Source organism: Oncorhynchus mykiss, chromosome 6, assembly GCF_057628025.1.
Source record: "Oncorhynchus mykiss isolate SJ-2025 chromosome 6, ASM5762802v1, whole genome shotgun sequence".
In the NCBI taxonomy this organism is placed as follows: Eukaryota; Metazoa; Chordata; class Actinopteri; order Salmoniformes; family Salmonidae; genus Oncorhynchus; species Oncorhynchus mykiss.
In genome coordinates this window covers 21,890,340-21,898,247 of record NC_143027.1, presented here as the reverse complement: position 1 = coordinate 21,898,247, position 7,908 = coordinate 21,890,340, and positions in this window count along the sequence as shown.

Genomic DNA, 7,908 nt, shown 5'->3' with positions numbered 1-7,908 from the left:
GTAATGATCATGCTGTTTAATCAGATTCTTGATGTGCCACACCTGTCAGGTGGATGGATTATCATGGCAAATTAGAAATGCTCACTAACAGGGATGTAAACAAATTTGAGAGAAATAAGCTTTTTGTGCATATGGAAAATTTCTGGGATATTTTACTTCAGCTCATGAAACATGGGACCAACACTTTACATGTTGTGTTTAGATTTTTGTTCAGTGTAGTTTTATGGCAGAGTGGACCAACAACAAATGCACCTGTTGATATGAATCAAAGTAGACCATGATACTGAACCCACTTTAACAAGATTTTTCTCTCAAAAGTATCCCTGCCTCTTTTATAAATGTGTTAAGCCAGACCTTAATGTCACTATAGCCTCCTGCACTAGCCTTACAACAGTCTCTGGAGTGGAGAGAGGTCCAGTCCAGGTTTAATGAGTGTACGAGGGGTCCATCAATGGCTAGCCGGGTCCTTTGTGAGTGGGGGGCTTATCCCACCGCGCTCTAACACCTAGCGGGACAGAGCAGCCCCCCATGGCAGCTGGGTAGCCCCTCCGCACCCCAGAGCAGTCACCTCTCAGCATTACTGCCTGGCAGGATCACAGTGACGGCTGCAGCTTTCATTAAGCACCAAGACAAAAGAGAGAGAAGGACCTAAAGACAGTCCCAGTTTGTCAGTTGTTCGGCCAACCCAACTAATGAGCACAGGCATATGAAGAAATCATGAGAAGATCATTTAAGATTTTGAATAGTTGATCTGTTAGAGTGGATGTTGTAAAGTAGAAACAATTTCAAGATCACTAGACTATTTATCCCTTTTGATCTCTGAAAAATTATCCTTTTTTCAATAGTTTTTATGGTAATTGGAACATTTGAAAACTTTATTTTAAATGACTTGTGTTACTTATGTTTAATCTTCAGGTTCCAGTGAAACGCCTTATCTAGGAGGATGTTTGTTATTGTAGGACCCTGGCAGTATGCTTTATCATTAGATTTATAGCTGTGCCTGGGTAGGTCCTCCTCAGTCATAGACACACCCCCAGACCAATGTTTGTTATATGTGGTCAAGGGTCTGTGGTCAGACGTGATTGATGAGGTAATTTTCTTCCCTAGTCTGAGTTAAAAGACAGGACTTTTAATAAAACTGCTTATATAAAGTCGATGATGTTATTATCTGAAGTCTATAACAATTGGTCATACATAGGGTCTAAATGTTGTTATTGATCAACATAAACAGCTTATTATGTGAATGATAAGTCAGGAGCTTATCAGTGTTTAGCCTGCTAAAAGTAAACTAGTGAAACAAGATCTACTGCAGAGAAGTGATGCACTACGGAAAAGCTATATGCACTAAACCCAGTCCCACCAGGAATTTGGGTAACCATGATAAGGGTAGTTATCCTACGCCATAAAACAGTATACTACCCAGATTAGTGCTGGCAGCACAAAAAATCTGTCTGCCCACGATGGAGTTTCCCGTTTACCAGTCATATACCATACGGGCTAAAGGGCTGGGCTGCTGGGCTAGTAATCAAGAAGAGGCTTAAGAGAGAAAACCCCTTTAAACTAGGTGGTCTGTGAGCAAACAAACATGACCATTAGACTTTGATTAAAACACACGGCATACCATGACATCCCCTCTGCTCTGTGTCTCTGAGATTACCATTGTGACAGGAAGCCCAAAGCACCTCTGACTTTACAGCAGCATTGTATGGAAATGTTGTGAATCAATGACGGCTTCCTGTTTCTAGGTGCTGTTCCTTGATATGGGTGGCACTGGAACCGTAATATTGAGAATCTACAGGTAGACCAGTGACTGAATGCTGGCTTGCTGTTATAACAAGCAGGTTTTAACAGTGGGTCGTTTACAGGGGGTGGAAGGATGAGTATGGGGAGGTGATGACCACTTAATGCTAATTCTGTCATTAAGCAATAATAGAGGTTTATGGCAGCGTATCTCATGCATAGCCATGAAAAGTAGTTTTTTTGGGGGGAGGGGGGTTGTTCACTGCAGAAAGCTATATCGGTCTGCTAATAACACTAATACAGGACTATTAAATGCCCCGTGCACTACTTTTGTGGTATGTATTTATTATTCATTTTAAAAATCGAATCAGATTTTTCAGCACCCCGACTTCCCTCTGCTATGATCTCATGACACTGAATCTATTAACACTTTTACTACACTTTTACTGCCATTGAGAGGGAATAGAGCATGCATGAGTGATGCTGAGAGAAAGAGTGATGGCCTCTGGGGCTGAGCTTTCACAGACCAAGTGACATCTGACACTGCCCACCTTTCTTAGAGATGGGGAACCCCCAGGATTTATGAGACTTCTTATAAAGGCCCAGACTGGAGCTTAATATGCCTGCTCAATCACACACTTTGCACTGTCCTCCCTAAAGCACACACGTGCACGCAGACACACACACACACACACACACATATTCACATGGAGACATACTCTGTGCAAAACCTTAGAAAAGCTGCTGAATTTCAATTCAAGCCTAAACAATTTTGACATCTCAGAGCTCCGTACGCCTTGTGACCCCCAGCTCCACTGGCTTATAGTTTCCTCTTTTTCATTTTAACAACAGAGAATGCAGGAACAGCAGAAGACTGGAGGGCATTCCCCATTGGATATATAATCCAACATTACCTTTGTTGTCTCACATTTATCTGATTACATCCACAGCAGCTACATTTTGAAGAAGGAGAATGTTTTCTCTCCATTAAAATCTTATTTTCTTCTCCTAAGTTACTTCAGTAGTTGCAGTGTTGCCATCTCACAGAGTACTGAGCCTCTGATTAGGGTGTCCACACAGAAGATGACATTTCACATCCTTATGTTATAAAATACATTTTACCGAGACAATTAGGATTGTTTGTGATCTGAATCGTTCAGTGGGGTCTTTTTATAACATATCATTAACATGATATGTTAATGTCAAAAAAGTCGGATGTCGTAACCTAATACATAACAAGCACAGAATTCTGCTGACATAGCGGTGCTGGTTTCTCATAACAACTTTTGAGGATTTTACATTTTCGTGGTTGTCGTCCTCAAAGTTGTTTGCGGGTTCCAAAAAGCTAAATGAACATGACACTAGCAGAATTACATGTAAAAAGGCTTTGAAAATAAAAAGCTTGATATACACTCAGTGCTCCGTTGACATTTCACAGAGATACGCTAACCCTATTCTTAGCCTAAACCTCAGTCTCCGAACCTGCCACGTTATTTCACCTAACCTGCCACGCTATTTCACCTAACCTGCCACGCTATTTCACCTAACCTGCCACGCTATTTCACCTAACCTGACACGCTATTTCACCTAACCTGCCACGCTATCTCACCTAACCTGCCACGCTATCTCACCTAACCTGCCACGCTATTTTACCTAACCTGCCACGCTATTTCACCTAACCTGCCACGCTATTTCACCTAACCTGCCACGCTATTTCACCTAACCTGCCACGCTATTTCACCTAACCTGCCACGCTATTTCACCTAACCTGCCACGTTATTTCACCTAACCTGCCACGCTATCTCACCTAACCTGCCACGCTATCTCACCTAACCTGCCACGCTATCTCACCTAACCTGCCACGCTATTTCACCTAACCTGACACGCTATTTCACCTAACCTGCCACGCTATTTCACCTAACCTGCCACGCTATTTTACCTAACCTGCCACGCTATTTTACCTAACCTGCCACGCTATTTTACCTAACCTGCCACGCTATTTCACCTAACCTGCCACGCTATTTCACCTAACCTGCCACGCTATTTTACCTAACCTGCCACGCTATTTCACCTAACCTGCCACGCTATTTTACCTAACCTGCCACGCTATTTTACCTAACCTGCCACGCTATTTTACCTAACCTGCCACGCTATTTTACCTAACCTGCCACGCTATTTCACCTAACCTGCCACGCTATTTTACCTAACCTGCCACGCTATTTTACCTAACCTGCCACGCTATTTCACCTAACCTGCCACGCTATTTTACCTAACCTGCCACGCTATTTTACCTAACCTGCCACGCTATTTTACCTAACCTGCCACGCTATTTTACCTAACCTGCCACGCTGTTTCACCTAACCTGCCACGCTATTTTACCTAACCTGCCACGCTATTTCACCTAACCTGCCACGCTATCTCACCTAACCTGCCACGCTATTTTACCTAACCTGCCATGCTATTTCACCTAACCTGCCACGCTATCTCACCTAACCTGACACGCTATTTTACCTAACCTGCCATGCTATTTCACCTAACCTGCCACGCTATCTCACCTAACCTGACACGCTATTTCACCTAACCTGCCACGCTGTTTCACCTAACCTGCCACGCTATTTCACCTAACCTGCCACGTTATCTCACCTAACCTGACACGCTATTTCACCTAACCTGCCACGCTGTTTCACCTAACCTGCCACGTTATTTCACCTAACCTGCCACGTTATTTCACCTAACCTGCCACGCTATTTCACCTAACCTGCCACGCTATTTCACCTAACCTGCCACGCTATTTCACCTAACCTGACACGCTATTTCACCTAACCTGCCACGCTATTTCACCTAACCTGCCACGCTGTTTCACCTAACCTGCCACGTTATCTCACCTAACCTGCCACGCTATCTCACCTAACCTGCCACGCTATCTCACCTAACCTGCCACGCTGTTTCACCTAACCTGCCACGCTGTTTCACCTAACCTGCCACGCTATTTCATCTAACCTGCCACGTTATTTCACCTAACCTGCCACGCTATTTTACCTAACCTGCCACGCTGTTTCACCTAACCTGCCACGCTATTTTACCTAACCTGCCATGCTATTTCACCTAACCTGCCACGCTATTTCACCTAACCTGCCACGCTATTTTACCTAACCTGCCACGCTGTTTCACCTAACCTGCCACGCTATTTTACCTAACCTGCCATGCTATCTCACCTAACCTGCCATGTTATTTCACCTAACCTGCCACGCTATTTTACCTAACCTGCCACGCTGTTTCACCTAACCTGCCATGCTATCTCACCTAACCTGCCACGCTATTTCACCTAACCTGACACGCTATTTCACCTAACCTGCCACGCTATTTCACCTAACCTGCCACGCTGTTTCACCTAACCTGCCACGCTGTTTTACCTAACCTGCCACGTTATCTCACCTAACCTGACACGCTATTTTACCTAACCTGCCACGCTATTTCACCTAACCTGCCACGCTATTTTACCTTACCTGCCACGCTGTTTCACCTAACCTGCCATGCTATCTCACCTAACCTGCCACGCTATTTCACCTAACCTGCCACGTTATTTCACCTAACCTGCCACGTTATTTCACCTAACCTGACATGCTATCTCACCTAACCTGACACGCTATCTCACCTAACCTGCCACGCTATTTCACCTAGCCTGCCACGCTATTTCACCTAACCTGCCATGCTATTTCACCTAACCTGCCACGCTATTTCACCTAACCTGCCACGCTATCTCACCTAACCTGACACGCTATTTCACCTAAGCTGACACGTTATTTCACCTAACCTGCCACGCTATTTCACCTAACCTGCCACGCTATCTCACCTAACCTGATACGCTATTTCACCTAACCTGCCACGCTATTTCACCTAACCTGACACGCTATTTCACCTAACCTGCCACGCTATTTCACCTAACCTGCCACGCTATCTCACCTAACCTGACACGCTATTTCACCTAACCTGCCACGCTATCTCACCTAACCTGCCATGCTATTTCACCTAAACTGCCACGCTATTTCACCTAACCTGCCACGCTATCTCACCTAACCTGCCATGCTATTTCACCTAACCTGCCACGCTATCTCACCTAACCTGACACGCTATTTCACCTAAACTGCCACGCTATTTCACCTAACCTGACACGCTATCTCACCTAACCTGCCACGCTGTTTCACCTAACCTGCCACGCTATTTTACCTAACCTGCCATGCTATTTCACCTAACCTGCCACGCTATTTTACCTAACCTGCCACGCTATCTCACCTAACCTGACACGCTATTTCACCTAACCTGCCACGCTGTTTCACCTAACCTGACACGCTATCTCACCTAACCTGCCATGTTATTTCACCTAACCTGCCACGCTATTTTACCTAACCTGCCACGCTGTTTCACCTAACCTGCCATGCTATCTCACCTAACCTGCCACGCTATTTCACATAACCTGCCACGTTATTTCACCTAACCTGCCACGTTATTTCACCTAACCTGACACGCTATCTCACCTAACCTGACACGCTATTTCATCTAACCTGCCACGTTATTTCACCTAACCTGCCACGCTATTTTACCTAACCTGCCACGCTGTTTCACCTAACCTGCCACGCTATTTTACCTAACCTGCCATGCTATTTCACCTAACCTGCCACGCTATTTCACCTAACCTGCCACGCTATTTTACCTAACCTGCCACGCTGTTTCACCTAACCTGCCACGCTATTTTACCTAACCTGCCATGCTATCTCACCTAACCTGCCATGTTATTTCACCTAACCTGCCACGCTATTTTACCTAACCTGCCACGCTGTTTCACCTAACCTGCCATGCTATCTCACCTAACCTGCCACGCTATTTCACCTAACCTGACACGCTATTTCACCTAACCTGCCACGCTATTTCACCTAACCTGCCACGCTGTTTCACCTAACCTGCCACGCTGTTTTACCTAACCTGCCACGTTATCTCACCTAACCTGACACGCTATTTTACCTAACCTGCCACGCTATTTCACCTAACCTGCCACGCTATTTTACCTTACCTGCCACGCTGTTTCACCTAACCTGCCATGCTATCTCACCTAACCTGCCACGCTATTTCACCTAACCTGCCACGTTATTTCACCTAACCTGCCACGTTATTTCACCTAACCTGACATGCTATCTCACCTAACCTGACACGCTATCTCACCTAACCTGCCACGCTATTTCACCTAGCCTGCCACGCTATTTCACCTAACCTGCCATGCTATTTCACCTAACCTGCCACGCTATTTCACCTAACCTGCCACGCTATCTCACCTAACCTGACACGCTATTTCACCTAAGCTGACACGTTATTTCACCTAACCTGCCACGCTATTTCACCTAACCTGCCACGCTATCTCACCTAACCTGATACGCTATTTCACCTAACCTGCCACGCTATTTCACCTAACCTGACACGCTATTTCACCTAACCTGCCACGCTATTTCACCTAACCTGCCACGCTATCTCACCTAACCTGACACGCTATTTCACCTAACCTGCCACGCTATCTCACCTAACCTGCCATGCTATTTCACCTAAACTGCCACGCTATTTCACCTAACCTGCCACGCTATCTCACCTAACCTGCCATGCTATTTCACCTAACCTGCCACGCTATCTCACCTAACCTGACACGCTATTTCACCTAAACTGCCACGCTATTTCACCTAACCTGACACGCTATCTCACCTAACCTGCCACGCTGTTTCACCTAACCTGCCACGCTATTTTACCTAACCTGCCATGCTATTTCACCTAACCTGCCACGCTATTTTACCTAACCTGCCACGCTATCTCACCTAACCTGACACGCTATTTCACCTAACCTGCCACGCTGTTTCACCTAACCTGACACGCTATCTCACCTAACCTGCCATGTTATTTCACCTAACCTGCCACGCTATTTTACCTAACCTGCCACGCTGTTTCACCTAACCTGCCATGCTATCTCACCTAACCTGCCACGCTATTTCACATAACCTGCCACGTTATTTCACCTAACCTGCCACGTTATTTCACCTAACCTGACACGCTATCTCACCTAACCTGACACGCTATCTCACCTAACCTGCCACGCTATTTCACCTAGCCTGCCACGCTATTTCACCTAAC